Below are 16,908 nucleotides of genomic sequence, written 5' to 3' on the forward strand. Positions count from 1 at the left end.
TCTTAAAGATTTTTTTTAATCTTCAACTACCCTTATTGAGTGAATGGAAGAGAGAAAGTTCAGGGAAGAGAGAAGATGGCAGAGTAGGAGGAACCTGAGCTCACCTCATCCCACAGGCCACCAACATAGCAGCTGTATTTATATAGCTAACTCTGAAAACATCCTGAAGACTGGTAGAACAGATCTCCCACAGTCCATTGTAGAGAGGAGATCACATTGAAAAAGGTATGAAGAGTGGAAACCAAAACCCTGGTGAGAGTAACCACAAATGGGAGGGATACCACCAGAATGGAGAAGCGAAAAGGACGAGACCTCATACCAGGCACTCCAGGCACAGGGGACCCACACTGGGAAGACCAGTCCCCTTATGTGGCCTTGCAAACCAGTGGTGTTTAACTTCAGGAGCATTTAAAATAAGCAGGGCTTTAAAAACATACTTTAAAGATCAGCCACCTTAAGTCTAGGAGAGCAGGAGGGCAATAGGAAAATGAGTCCCTGCCCTTAAAGAATCAGCTTAGTAACTCAAGACAGCACAGAAGCAGCAATTTGAAAAGTGCCTGGGGTATATGTGAAGGAGATTGATTTACTAATTTCAGAATGTGCACTAGAAGGCCAGGGATCTTTAGATTTCTCTGGGGGGTGCGGTGGGGGGGGGGGGGTGGGGTGGAGAACCAGCAGGCACCACTTCTCTTCTCCAGACAGGAAAACCAGATACTTGTGTGAGTCATTGTTAACACTCTCCACCTATCTTGCTAGCACTACATGCCCTGCCCCTGGATTGCCCCACAGACCCACCCTCCTCGGTAGGCATCCAGCCCCCTGCAAGTCTGACCAGCACCACTCCAAAGTGAGGAGAAGGGGGATAACCCCACACACCAGTGTGCCTGCAGTTTCACCAATTGAGCCTCTTAGCTGGCTGCACAGGGAGCAAGCTCAACTGCTTTTGCACCTGCTGTGGCAAAGAGGGTAACTGCAGATGCTTAGTCTGATTGCAGCCTACCAATGAAAGCCTTTCAGTTGGCCTTGTAGGAAGCAAGCCTTACCTTTTGGTGTGCCTGCAACTGGCAGAGAGGCTAATTTCAGTTACCTTGACTGCCAGTCTTGCCCACCACAATGGCCTAGACAGTCCTGTTAGCAGAGGGACCAAACCCTGCCCAGTGTGCTTATAGCAGGCAGTGGGTCATTACAGCAGTCTGAGATAACAAGTGGCTTAGCCACAACAACAGGGCACAAGCAGCCCACAGAAGAGACACCACTGCAGCTCTCAGTTCTGGTGACTAGGGATTGTCACCAGGGATTGTGCTACAGGGCACCACAGGACCTCTTCTACACAAGGCCACCACTTTCAAGACAAGGAGATGTAGCTGACTTACCTAATACATGGAAACAAAGTTAAGCAAATGAGATAGAGGAATATGTACCAAATGAAAGAATAAAACAGTATCAGAAAAAAAGAGCTAAATTAAACTGTGATAAGCAATATGCCTGATAAAGAATTGAAAGTAATGGTCATAAAGCTACTCCCTGGACTTGAGGAAAGAATGGATGAACTCAACGAGAACTTCAAGTAGAAAACAAAAAAGTAACAGGTGAAAAATTCAATAATAAATTAAAAATGCACTAGAGGGAATAACAGCAGATTAGAGGATGCAGAGGAATGAATCAGCAATCTGAAAGAGGATGATTGAAAGTAACCAAGCTAATAGCAGAAAGGGAAAAAATTAAGAAATGAGAATAGCTTAAGGGGAACTCTGCAACATCATTAAGCATAATAACATTTATAGGGATCCCAGAAGAAGAAAGAGCAGGAGGCAGAAAATTTGAAGAAATACTGAAAACTTACCTAATCTGGGGAAGGAAACAGATATGCAGATCCAGGAATCACAGAGAGTTCCTAACAAAATGAACCCAAGGAGATCCACACCAAGACACAAAGTAATCAAAATGGCAAAAAGCAATCATAAAGAGGGAATTTTTAGATTAGGAAGAGTAAATAGTTACGCACAAAGGAAAACCCATAAGGCTTCTAGCTGATTCTCAGCAGCTTTGCAGGCCAGAATGGAGTGGCATGATATATTCAAAGTACTGCAAGGAAGAAATTGCCTGAAACTAATAATACTTTACCCTGGGGAGGAGCCAAGATGGCAGAACAGCATAGAAGTTTTTTGTGTGTCTCATGTCCATGAAATACAGCCAGACCAACACTAAACCATCCTGCACACCTAGAAAACTGATCTGAGGATTAATACAACAATCTGCACAACTTGAACCATAGAATTCAGAATGCAGCATGGAGAGGTGAACTTAGGGAGAGAAAAGCTGTGGAGGGCGGGGAGCCGCTTTTGCATGTGGAGAGAGGACGGAGATGGGGGTGGGGGGAAGAATATGGGAAAAGCACCCTTCCCCAAAAGTAGCTGGAGAGAAAGAGGAAAATTGGAAACAGCTGCAGGGACTGAACTAAAAAGGGAGAAAGGAGAAAAGAGAGGGTTTAGATTCCATTAAGACTAAACAGGGTGAGTGCAGAGTCTAAAACTCCACAGCTCGATACCTGGCGGTGCTCTGGTGGGAAGGGCGAATCCCCAGGAGCAGAGTGGGGTCCGGGAGATTCTTGGGCCACACGAGGAGAAGTGGTTCCACTGCTGGAAGGACATTTAGTAGAAGCTGTGAGGCCACCTGAGCGCAGCAGACCTCAGAGAACGGCCACATTCACTGGTGCTGGAACAAGGTCATTGGGGATGAAGCCTGGTGCCAGATGTGTGTTGTGATTTTCCATAATCCCTGAGGAGCTGCTGCTACACTGTTTCGTGAACTTTTTGGGGGGCTGTCTGGCACCTGGCTGCAGTCTCTGGGCATCGGCAGCAGCATGGTTCTCCAAGCGTTCCTGGGTGTGGCCAGCACCTGGCCATTGCTCGATGAGACCCTCTGCAGAGGGGCGGAATGGGTCAAAGCCACAGTCCCTCAGAAGTGGGGGTCCAGGGAAGGCAGCCGCATCTGAGACAAAACTCGGGAGGGAGGTGCTGCCTGGGGCTTCGTCATGGACAGTGTGGAAGTGAGGAGTGGACAGAATCTGAAGATGAAGGACGGGTGCACAATTACTGATCAGGGAAAAGAGAGTTCCAGTACTAGAGACTGAGTAGCTGGGTGACGCCATTTTCACCACTTCCACGCATGCGTATACTCACCTACAAGCACCACAGCAATCCATCCCAGTAGGCTATCAGTGCCATCTAGTGGAGAAGGAAGCCATTACACTAAGCCCTGCCCAACTGGGCCAACCTCGCTCTTCAAGAACACAAGTCTCACCACCTGCTTATTTTACGGACTGTAAAGCACTTCACAGTTTGACTTCTAGAGGAAAACAAAGTAATTTCAGTTGTATTTCAATCTGTTAGGTCCATCTATTCGATTTTCTTTCTTTCTCTCCTCTCTTTCATTTCTTTTCTTGAATACAGAAAGAAAAAGTTCATTTTTATTTTCAATTTTTATTAAAAATATTTTTATTTTTTCTACTATATTTTTTACTTCTATGTAAATTTTTTCAAATTCTATTTTACTTCCATCATTTTATTTTAGTCTACTTCATTGTATTCATTTTTTCAAATTTTCAAATGATTTCCTTTTTTTTCCTTTTTTCTCTAATATATCAAGCCACTTTCAATACCCAGACCAAAACACACCTAGGACCTAGCATCATTTATTCATTTTTTTGTGTGTGTGTATTTGTTTTTAATTTTAATATTTTAATATTTTTATAATTTTAATTTTAATTTTTTCTACCTCCTTAATTCCTTTTCTACGTTCAAAATGATGAAACGAAGGAATTCACCCCAAAAGAAAGAGCAGGAAGAAATGACAGCCAGGGGCTTAACCAATACAGATATAAGCAAGGTGTCTGAACCAGAATTTAGAATCATGATAATAAGAATACTAGCTGGAGTTGACAATAGATTAGAATCGCTTTCTGCAGAGAAAAAAGAAGTAAAAGCTAGTCAGGATGAAATAAAAAATGCGATAACTGAGCTGCAATCTCAAATGGATGCTGCAGAGGCAAGGATGGAGGAGGCAGAACAGAGAATCAGCGATATAGAGGACAAACTTATGGAGAATAATGAAACAGAAAAAAAGAGGGAGATTAAGGCAAAAGAGCATGATTTAAGAATTAAATCAATGACTCATTAAAAAAGAACAACATCAGGATCATAGGCATCCCAGAAAAGGAAGAGAAATAGGGGTAGAAGGGTTATATGAGCAAATCATAGCAGAAAACTTTCCTAACCTGGGGAAAGACACAGACCTCAAAATCCAGGAAACACAGAGGATCCCCATTACATTCAACAGAAACTGACCATCGACAAGGCATAGCAGAGTCAAATTCACAAAACACTCAGGCAAGGAGAGAATCATGAAAGCAGCAAGAGAAAAAAAGTCCTTAACCTACAAGGGAAGACAGATCAGGCTTGCAGCAGACCTATCCATAGAAACTTGGCAGGCCAGAAAGGAGTGGCAAGATATATTCAACGTGCTGAATCAGAAAAATATGCAACCAAGAATTCGTTATCCATCAAGACTGTCATTCAAAATAGAAGCAGAGATAAAGTTTCCCAGACAAACAAAAGTTAAAGGAGTTTGTGACACTAAACCAGCCCTACAAGAAATTTTAGGGGGGACTCTCTGAGGGGAGAAAAGATGAAAAAAAAAATAGATGATAGATAGATAGATACCAAAAGCAACAAAGATTAGAAAGGATCCGAGAACACCACCAGGAACTCCAACTCTACAAGCAACATAATGGCAATAAATTGTTATCTTTCAGTACTCACTCTAAATGTCAATGGACTCAATGCTCCAATCAAAAGACATAGGGTAATAGAATGGATAAGAAAACAAGATCCATCTTTATGCTATTTACAAGAGACCCACTTTAGACCTAAAGACACCTTCAGATTGAAAGTAAGGGGATGGAGAACCATCTATCATCTTTCAACAAAAGAAAGCCAGAGTAGCCATACTTCTATCAGACAATCGAGACTTTACAATAAAGTCTGTATCAAGAGATGAAGAAGGGCATTATATCATAATTAAGGGTCTATCCTCCAAGAAGACCTAACAATTGTAAACATTTATGCACCAAATGTGGAGGCACCCAAATATATAAATCCATTAATCACAAACATAAACTCACTGATAGTAATACCATAATAGTAGGAGACTTCAACACCCCACTCACAGCAATCAACAGATAATCTAATCAAATAATCAACAAGGAAACCATGGCTTTGACTGACACACTGGACCAGATGGACTTAATGGATATATTCAGAACATTTCATCCTAAAGCACCTCTCCAGTGCACATGGAACATTCTCCAGAATAGACCACATACTGGGACACAAATCAGTCCTCAGCAAGTACAAAAAGATCAAGATTATACCGTGCATATTTTCAGACCACAACACTATGAAACTCGAAATCTACCACAAGAAAAAATTTGGAAAGGTAACAAATACTTGAAGACTAAGAACATCCTACTAAAGAGTGAATGGGCCAACTAAGAAGTTAAAGAGGAGATTAAAAAGTATATGGAAGCCAATGAAAATGATAACACCACAACCCAAAACGTATGGGACACAGCAAAGGCGGTCATAGGAGGAATGTATATGGCAATGCAGGCCTTCCTAAAGAAGGAAGAAAGATCTCAGATACACAACCTAACCTTAAGCCTTAAAGAGCTGGAAAAAGAACAGCAAATAAAACCCAAAACCAGCAGAAGACAGGAAATAATAAAGATTAGAGCAGAAATTAATGCGAATAAACCCGAATTAAAAAAAAACAAAAAACAAAAGCAAAACAAAAACAGTAGAACAGATCAGTGAAACCAGAAGCTAGCTCTTTGAAAGAATTAACAAAATTGATAAACCCCTAGCCAGTTTGATCGAAAAGAAAAAGGAAAGGACCCAAATAAATAAAATCAAGAACAAAAGAGGAGAGATCACAACCAACACAGCAGTAATAAAAACAATAAGAGAATATTATGAGGAATTATATGCCAATAAAATGGGCAATCTGGAAGAAATGGACAAATTCCTAGAAACATATACACTACTGAAACAAGAATAAATAGAAAATTTGAACAGACCCATAACCAGCAAAGAAATCGAATGAGTAATAAAAATTTCCCAAAAAACAAGAGTCTAGGGCCAGATGGCTTCCTGGGGCAATTCTACCATTTAAGGAAGAGTTAACACCTATTCTCTTGAAGCTGTTCCAAAAAAATAGAAATGGAAGGAAAACTTCCAAACTCTTTCTATGAGGCCAGCATTACCTTGATTCTAAAACCAGACAGAGACCCCACTAAAAAGGAGAACTATAGACCAATTTCCCTGATAAACATGGATGCAAAAACCCTCAACAAGATATTAGCCAACCGGATCAAACAATATATTAAAAAAAATTATTCACCATGACCAAGTGGGATTTATACCTGGGATGCAGGGCTGATTCAATATCTACAAAACAATTAATGTGATTCATCACATCAATAAAAGAAATTTGACAAAATACAGCATCCTTTCTTGATAAAAGCCCTCAAGAAAGTAGGGATAGAAGGATCATACCTCGAGATCATAAAAGCCATATATTAATGACCCAACGCTAATATCATCCTCAATGGGGAAAAACAGATTTTCTCATAAGGTCAGGAACAAGACAGGGATGTCCACTCTCACCACTGTTATTCAACATAATATTGGAAGTCTTAGCCTCAGCAATCAGACAACACAAAGAAATAAAAGGCATCCAGATCAGCCAGGAGGAGGTCAAACTTTCACTCTTTGCAGATGACATGATACTCTATGTGGAAAACCCAAAAGATTTCATCAAAAAACTGCTAGATCTGATTCATGAATTCAGCAAAGTTGCAGGATATAAAATCAATGCACAGAAATCAGTTTCATTCCTATTCACCAACAATGAAGCAACAGAAAGAGATCAAGGATTGATCCCATTTATAATTCACCAAAAACCTTAAAATACCTAGGAATAAATCTAACCAAAGAGGTGAAAAATCTATACACTGAAAACTATTAAAAGCTTATGAAAGAAATTGAAGAAGACACCAAAAAATGGAAAAAGATTCCATGCTCCTGGATAGGAAGAACAAATATTGTTAAAATGTCAATACTACCCAAAGCAATCTACATATTCAGTACAATCCCTATCCAAATAACATGAGCATTCTTCACAGTGCTAGAACAAAGAATACCTAAAATTTGTATGGAACCAGAAAAGACCCTGAATAGCCAAAGCAATATTGAAAAAGAAAACCAAAGCAGGAGGCATCACAATCCTGGACTTCAACCTATGCTACAAAGTTGTAATCATCAAGACAGCATGATACTGGCACAAGAACAGACACTCAGATCATTGGGACAGAATGGAGAATCCAGAAATGGACCCACAAATGTATGGCCAGTCTTTGACAAAGCAGGAAAGAATATCCAATGGAATAAAGACAGTCTCCTCAGCAAGTGGTGCTGGGAAAACTGGACAGCAACATGCAGAAAAATGAACCTGGACCACTTTCTTACACCAGGCACAAAAATAAACTCAAAATGGATGAAAGACCTAAATGTAAGACAGAATGCCAACAAAATCCTTGAGGAGAAAGCAGGCAAAAATCTCTTTGACCTTGGCCACAGCAACTTCTTACACAACACATCTCCAGAAGCAAGGGAAACAAAAGCAAAAATGAAATACTGGGACCTCATCAAAAAAAAATCTTCCGCACAGCAAAGGAAACAATCAGCAAAACTAAAAGGCAACCGACAGAATGGGAGAAGATATTTGCAAACAACCTAACAAGTAAAGGGTTAGTATCCAAAATCTATAAAGAATTATCAAACTCAACACCCCAAAAACAAATAATCCAGTGAAGAAATGGGCAAAAGACATGAATAGACATTTCACCAAAGAAGACACCCAGATGGCCAACCAACACATGAAAAAATGCCCAACATCACTCATCATCAGGGAAATAGAACTCAAAACCAGAATTAGATACCACCTCACACCTGTCAGAATGGCTAACATTAACAAATCAGGCAACAACAGATGTTGGCAAGGATGTGGAGAAAGAGGATCTCTTTTGCCCTACTGGTGTGAATGCAAACTGGTGCAGCCACTCTGGAAAACTGTATGGGGGTTTCTCAATAAAATTAAAAATGGAATTACCCTATGACCCAGCAATTGCACTACTAGGTATTTGTCCAAGGGATACAGGTGTGCTGTTTTGAAGGGACACATGCACCCCAATGTTTATAGCAGCACTATCAACAGTAACCAAAGTATGGAAACAGCCCGAATGTTCATCGATGGATGAATGGATAAAGAAGATATGGCATATATATACAATGGAGTATTACTCGGCAATCAAAAAGAATGAAATCTTGCCATTTTCAGCTACATGGATGGAACTAGAGGGTATTATGCTAAGCGAAATTAATCAGAGAAAAACAAATATCATGTGACTTCACTCATATGAGGACTTTAAGACACAGAACAGATGAACATAAGGGAAACAAAAAATATAAAAACAGGGAGGGGGACAAAACATAGGAGACTTTAAATATGGAGAACAAACAGAGGGTTACTAGAGGGCTTGTGGAGGGGGGATGGGCTAAATGGGTAAAGGACATTAAGGAATCTACTCCTAAAATCATTGTTGTACTATATGCTAATTTAGATCTAAATTTAAAAAAAATAAATTAAAAAAAAATAAAAAGAATACTTTACCCAGCAAGGTTATCATTCAGAATAGGAGAGATAAAGACTTTCCCAAACAAAAGAGTTCATCATCACTAAACTAGCCTTACAAGAAATGTGAAAGACAATTCTTTCAGTAGAAAATAAAGGCCATAATCAGGACTAAAACAAAAATTATGAAAGGAAAATTCATGACTAAAAGCAAACATGTAGTAAAGGAAGTAGTTTAATCACTTATAAAGGTAGTATGGATTTAAAACCCAAAAGCAGTAAAATCTATATCCTGAAAAAAAAAAAAAAACCAGTTGAGGGATATGATACACAAAAAGTTATAAACTATTACAACAAATAACATGAAACATGGAGGGGGGACTAAAAATTTATGCCTTTAGAGTGTGTTCAAACTTAAGCAACCACCAACTTAACATAGACTGCTGTACACATAAGATGTTATATACAAATCTAATGGTAACCCCAAATCAAAAACCTATAATAGATACACAAAAATAAAGAGAAATGAATCCAAGCATAACACTAAAGAAATCCATCAAGACACAAGAGAAGAGAGCAATAGAAGAAGGAGGGAACAGAGGAGAACTACACAAACAACAAGGAAACAATTAACAAAATGGCAATATGTACATACTTATTAATAATTACTTTAAATGGGCTAAATGCTCCAATCAAAAGACCTAGGGGGGCTGACTAGATTTAAAAAATTAGATGTGTTTTTATGCTGCCTAGAAGAGACTCACTTAAGACCTAAAGACATGTAGGCTGGAAATGAAGGGCTGAAAAAACATACCATACAAATAGAAGGAAAAATAAGGAAGAAAGGGGAGCAATACTTAGACATAACATACTTTAAAACAAAGACTAGTAAGAGACAAAGAACACTATATAATAAGGGATCAATACAATAAGAGGATATAACAGTTATAAATATCTATGTATCTAACATAGGAGCACCTAAATACATAAACCAAATATTAACAGACATAAAGGGAGAAATTGACAATAATACAATATTAGTAGGGGACTTTAACAACCCATTTACATTAATAGATCATTCAGACAGAAAATTAACAAGGAAAGTGTCTTTGAATGGCATATTAGACCAGATGGACCTAACAAATATATACAGAATAGCCCATCCAAAAATAGCAGAATACACATTCTTTCCACGTGTATATGGAACGTTATCCAGGATAGATCACTTTAGACCACAAAAAAGTCAATAAATTTAAGAAGATTGCAATCATATTAAGCAACTTTTCCAACCACAATGGTATGAAACAAATCAATTACAAGAAGAATATCTGGAAAACATAAAAGGACATGGAGGCTAAACAAGCTACTAAACAATGAATGGGTTAACCACGAATAAAAAAGGAAATTTAGAAAAAAATACATGGAGACCAGTGCAAATGAAAACACAATGGTCTTGGGCACCTGGTTGGCTCAGTTGGTTAAGCTACTGACTTTGGCTCAGGTCTTGATCTCTTGGTTCATGAATTCGAGTCCCTCATCGGGCTCTGTGCTGACAGCTCAGAGCCTGAAGCTTGTTTAAGATTCTGTCTCTCCCCCTCTCTCTACCCCTCCTATGCTCTTGCTCTGTCTCTCAATAATAAATAAACATTTAAAAAATTTAAAAAAAGAAATAAAACAAAATGGTCTGAAATCTTGGAGATGCAGCAAAAGCAATTCTAAGAGGAAAGCTTATCGTGATATGGGCCTACCTTAAAAAAATAAAATAAAAAACAAAAAACCTCAAACACCTAATCTTACACCTGAAGCATTAGGAAAAGAACAATGAACAAAGACCAAAGCTATTACAAGGAAGGAAAATTAAGATTAGAGTTGAAATAAATGAAATAGAGACTAAAAACAATATATAGATAAGACAATGAAACCAGGAGCTGGTTCTTTGAGGAGATAAACTAAATGATAAACCTTCATCAAACTCATCAAGGGAAAAAGAGGACTTGAGGCATGTGGGCGGCTCAGTTGGTTAAGTGTCTGACTTCAGCTCAGGTCATATCTCATGGTTTGTGAGTTCAAGGCCCATGTTGGGCTCTGTGCTGACAGCTCAGATCCTGGAACCAGCTTCAGATTCTGTGTCTTCCTCTCTCTCTGCCCCTCCTCTGCTCACATGTGCTCACTCTCTCTCAAAAATAAACATTTGGGGTGCCTGGGTGGCTCAGTTGGTTAAGCGTCTGACTTTGCCTCAGGTGATCATCTCACAGTTCATGAGTTAGAGCCCTGCACTGAGCTTCTTGCCAGCAGTGCTGAAACCTGCTTGGGATTCTCACTCTCTCCTCTCCCTCTGCTCCTCCCCTGTTCACACTTTTTCTGTCTCTCAAAATAAACTTTAAAAGATCTTTTAAAAAATTAAAAGTAAATAAATAAACATTAAAAAAAATTAAAAAGGAGGACTCAGAATCAGAAACAAAGAAGAGAAAATAACCAACACCACAGAAATACAAGGAATTAATTATAAGAGAATATCATAAAATTTATATGTCAACAAATTGGACAACCTACAAAAAAAGGGGGGGGGGGTAAATTCTTAGAAGTATAGAATCTTCCAAAACTAAATCAGGAAGAAACAAAAAATTTGAACAGACTAATTACCTATGATAAAACTGAACAGTGCTCAAAAAACTCCCAACAAAGTCCTGGACCAGATCACTTCATAGGTGAATTCTACCAAACATTTAAAGAAGAGTTAATACCTATTCTTCTCAAGCTATTCCTAAAAGAAGAAGGAAAATTTCCAAATTTATTCTTATAAAATCAACATCATCCTAATACCAAAACCTGACAAAGGCAACTATTAAAAAACAAACAAACAAACAAACCCTACAGGCTGGGGCGCCTAAGTGGCTCAGTCAGTTAAGTGTCCAACTCTTGATTTTGGCTCAGGTCATGATCTCATGGTTCATGAGATCGAGCCCCACATTGGGCTCTGTGCTAACAGGGATTCTCTCTCTCCCTCTTTCTCTTTCCCTCCCCTACTCATGTTTGCACGCTCTCTCTCTCTCAAAATAAATAAATGAACTTAAAAAAAACTTACAGGCCAATATCAATATCTCTGATGAACATAGATGCAAAAATCCTTAACAAAATATATCAACTAAATTCAGCAATACATTTTTTAAATCATTCACCACAATCAAGTAGGATTTATTCTAGGGATTCAAGGGTAGTTCAGTATTCACAAATCAATTGATGTGATGTATCACATTAAGAAAAGATAAAAACTGTATGATCATTTCCATAGATGCAGAAAAAACATTTGAAAAATACATTCATTTATGATGAAGTTTCTGAACAAAGTGGATTTAAAGGGAACATAGCTCCACATAATAAAGGTCATATATGAAAAACAGCTAACATCATACCCAATGGAGAAAAACTAAAAACTTTTCCTCCAAGATCAGGAACAAGAAAAGGATGTCTATTCACTCCCACCACTTTATTCTACATAGCACTAGAAGTCCTAGCTGTGGAAATCAGACAAGAAAAATAAAAGGCATCCAAATTAAAAAGTGAAACTGTCACTATTTGTAACTGACTTGATAATCTCTCTATAAAACCCTAAAGACTCCACCTAAAAGCTATTAGAAATAAAGTAGTCAGTAAATTTGCAGAATACAAAATAAACATACAGAATCTGTTACATTTCTATACACTAATAACAAAGTAGCAGAAAAAGAAATTTTTAAAAAAGCAATCCCATTTGCAATTGCACCACAAAATATAAAATACCGAGGAATAAACTTAATCAAGGAGGTGAAAACCCATACTCTGAAAACCATAAAATACTCATGAAAAATTGAAGATGATATAAACAAATGGAAATATATTCCATGCCAATGGATTTAAGAAGAATTAATATTGTTAACGTGTCCACAATGTCCAAAGCTATCTGCAAATTCAGTGCAATCTTGATTAAAACACCAACAACACTTTTCACAGAACTAAAATTATACTGAAATTTGTATGAAGCCAAAAAAAGCTACTCAAATAGCTAAAACAATGTCATTAAAGAACAAAGCTAGAGGTACCACAATCCCAGGTTTCAAGATATAAACTACAAAGCTATAAAAAAGCAGTATGGTACAAAAATAGACACAAAGATCAACAGAATAGAGATCCCAGATATAAACCCATGTTTATATGGTCAATCTACAATAAAGTAGGCAAGAATATACAGTGGGAGAAAGTCCCTTCAATAAACGGTACTGGGAAAACTGGACCATATGCTTTAATACCCTACACAAAAATAAATTCAAAATGGTTTAAAGACCTAAATGTGAGATCTGAAACCATAAAACTTCTAGATACAAATATATGCAATAATCTCTCATTGCCTTAGCAACGTTTTTCTAGATATGTCTCCAGGTAAAGGAAACAAAAGCAACAACAAACTATTGTGACTACCACAAAATAAAACTCTTTTGCATAGCTAAGGAAACCGTCAACAAAATGAAAAGACAACCTACTGAATGAGAGAAGATCTTCACAAATGATTTATCTGATAAGGGGTTAATAACCAAAATGTATAAAGAACACAAAATTTGATATCAAAAAAGTAATTTTATCAAAAAATGGGCAGAAGATCTTAATAGATATTTTTCCACAGAAATACAGATGGCCAACAGACCCACAAGAAGAAAGATGCTCAACATTGCTGATTATCAGCAAAATGCAAATCAAAACCACAATGAGATATCACCTTATACTGTCAGAATGGCTATTGTCAAAAAGACAAGAAATAATACATGTTAGTGAGGAGGTGGAGAAAAAGAAAATCTTGTGCACACTTGGTGGGAATGCAAATTGGTACAGCCACTGTGGAAAACAGTATGGAGATTTATCAAAATATTAAAAACAGAAATGTTACATGATTCAGTAATTTCTCTACTGGGTATTTACCCAAAGAATACAAAAACACTAATTTGAAAAGATATGTGCATCCCTGTGTTTATGGCAGCATTATTTATAATAACAAGTTATGGAAGCAACCTATGTCTATAAATAGATGAATGAATAAAGATTCAGTGTGGGGTGTGTGTGTGTGTGTGTGTGTGTGTGTGTATGTGTACGCGCGTGCATGTGCATGCGCGAGCTGGAATATTGCTCAGCCATAAAAAAGGTGAAACCTTGTCATTTGTGACAACATAGATAGACCTAGAGGGTATTACACTATGTGCAACAAGTCATATAGAAAAAGACAAATGCTATATGATTTCACTTACATGTGGGACCTAAAAAACAAAACAAATGAATGAACAAACAAACAAAAAGACTCTTAAAAACAGGGAACAAACTGGTGGCTGCCAGAGAAGAAGGGGTGGGTGATATAAAGGAGATTAAGAGGTACAAATTTCCAGTTATAAAATAAGTAAGTCATGGAGATGAAAAGTAGAGCATAGGGAATATAGCCAATAATATTGTAATAACATTGTATGGTGACAGATAGTGATGACAATGATCATGGTAAGTTGTGAGTAATGTATAGAATTCTTGAACCAGTGTTATACACCTGAAACTAATACAAAATTGTATGCTAATTACACCTCAATAAAAAATAAAACAAAGGGAGAAGATAATACAATTAGTCCTACTTCCAGGCCCAGGTGATAACCACAGACTTCCAGAAGATTTTTCCACGGCTGACTGGCTGTACATCAGATTGGCTGGACTCACCACCAATGTCCAGACTACTGCTCTGCACCTCAAGTTCTGGATGAACGTGTATGAGCTATAGTATGGCTGGCAGATAAAGCCTTAAACCTTCATGAGCATAGTGGCCAACCTCCTTTCTGAGAAATAGTTTGGCCAGTACTACACTGACCTAGTAATTGCCCAATTAGTTCCCAAAATCTTTAAGCCCTTCATTGCCCTTTAGACCTCATCAGCTACCCCACGGTGACTGACGACTTTCTGGTCATCATCAGCATATGCGATAAACAAATGTATGGGATATATGAGTCCCTGTGGGAGCCAAACATGAATCTAGAGCACCTGTTTGAATTCATATAACAAGCCATGCTTAAAGCTATGGACCAGGATGCAGTGTCAGACATAGGAGTCATTGTTCACGTCATTGAAAAGGACAAAATCACCACCACAACACTGAAAGGGACTTACCCTCAGTACCCAGAGCCCACTTTAAAAAATTAGGTTTTCATTCACACACACAAAAACACTTCTTACATCACACAAAAAATTTACTCAAAATGATTAAACACTTGAAGACCTGAAACCATAAAACTCTAAGAAAACAAAGGCAGTAATGTCCTTGACATCAGTTTTGTCAATGAGTTTTTTGATCTGACACCAAAAGTAAAAACAAGTGGGACTACATCAAACTAAAAAGCTACTGTACAGCAAAGGAAGCAAAGTATATTAAAAAAAAAAAAAAAAAGGTACTGCACAACAAAATGAAAAGGCAACAAACCGAAGGGGAGAAGATCACTTGCAAATCATGTATCTGATAAAGAACTATTCAAAACAAAGAAATTCTACAACTCAACAACTATAAACAAACTAAACAATATATCTGAATAGACATTTTTCCAAACAAGACATACAGATAGCCAACAGGTACATAAAGTTATGCTCAACATCGCTAATTATCAGGGAAATGCAAATCAAAACCACAGTGAGGTAGTTCATACATATAGGAATGGCTGGTATCAAAAAGACAAGAAATAACAAGTGCAGGCATTCATATAGAGAAAAGAGAACACTTGTGCACTGTTGGTAGGAATGTAAATTGATGCAACCACTATGGAAAACAGTGTGGAATTTCTTCAAAAAATTCAAAGTAGAACTACCATATGATCCAGCAATTCCACTCCTGGGTTTTGTCTTAAAAAAAATGAAAACACTGATTTGAAAAAATATATGCATCTCATGTTTATTGAATCATTATTTACAATAGCCAAGACATGGAAAAAACCTAAGTGTCCACCAATGAATGAATGAATAAGAAGGGATTCATGCACACGTGCGCACATGTGCACATGCGTGCGCACACACAGTGAAATATTATTCAGCTATAAAAAAGAATGAAATCTTGGCACTTGTGACTCAATGAATGGACGTTGAAGGCATAATGCTTCATGCAATTAGAGAAAGGCAAATACCATATGATCTCTTTCATGTGGAATCTTAACAAAAGTAAGCTCAAATGCTTTTTCTGCATCTATTGACAGGGTCATATGGTTCTTATCTTTTCTCTTATTAATGTGATGTATCACATTGATTGATTTGCAAATATTGAACCAGCCCTGAAGCTCAGGAATGATTCCCACTTGATCATGGTGAATAATTCTTTTTATATGCTGTTGAATTTGATTTACTAGTATCTTGTTGAGAATTTTTGCATCCGTATTCATCAGGGATATTGGCCTGTAGTTCTCTTTTTCTTCTGGGTCTCTGGTTTGGGAATTAAAATAATGCTGGCCTCATAGAATGAGTCTGGAAGTTTTCCTTCCCTTTCTTTTTTTGGAACAGCTTGAGAAGGATAGGTATTATCTCTGCTTTAAATGTCTGGTAGAATTCCCCAGGGAAGCCATCTGGTCCTGGACTCTTTTCTTGGGAGATTTTTGATAACTGATTCAATTTCTTCACTAGTTATGGGTCTGTTCAAATTTTCTATTTCTTCCCGTTTGAGTTTTGGAAGTGTGTGGGTGTTTAGGAATTTGTCCATTTCTTCCAGGTTGTCCAGTTTGTTGGCATATAATTTTTCATAGTATTCCCTGATAATTGCTTGTATTTCTGAGGGACTGGTTGTAATAATTACATTTTCATTTGTGATTTTATCTATTTGGCTCCTCTCTTTTCTTCTTGAGAAGCCTGGCTAGAGGTTTATCAATTTTGTTTATTTTTTCAAAAAAACCAACTCATTGATCTGCTCTACTGTTTTTTTGTTTGTTTTTTAGATTCTATATTATTTCTGCTCTGATCTTTATTATTTCTCTTCTTCTGCTAGGTTTGTGGTGTCTTTGCTGTTATGCTTCTAGTTACTTTAGGTGTGCTGTTAGATTTTGTATTTGGGATTTTACTTGTTTATTGAGATAGGCTTGAACTGCAATGTATTTTCCTCTCAGGACTGCCTTTGCTGCATAATAA

The 16,908-nt window shown here is 37.6% G+C and overlaps 1 pseudogene; it reads left to right on the forward strand.

Annotated features, from left to right (window-relative positions):
- The first annotated feature begins 14,256 nt into the window (after window positions 1-14,256).
- LOC109266225 (proteasome subunit beta type-3-like) lies at window positions 14,257-14,958 on the forward strand (annotated as a pseudogene).
- Window positions 14,959-16,908: the final 1,950 nt, after the last annotated feature.

The sequence above is a fragment of the Panthera pardus genome, unplaced genomic scaffold (genome assembly GCF_024362965.1).
Source record: "Panthera pardus isolate Hobbes unplaced genomic scaffold, ASM2436296v1 HiC_scaffold_16, whole genome shotgun sequence".
Lineage (NCBI taxonomy): Eukaryota > Metazoa > Chordata > Mammalia > Carnivora > Felidae > Panthera > Panthera pardus.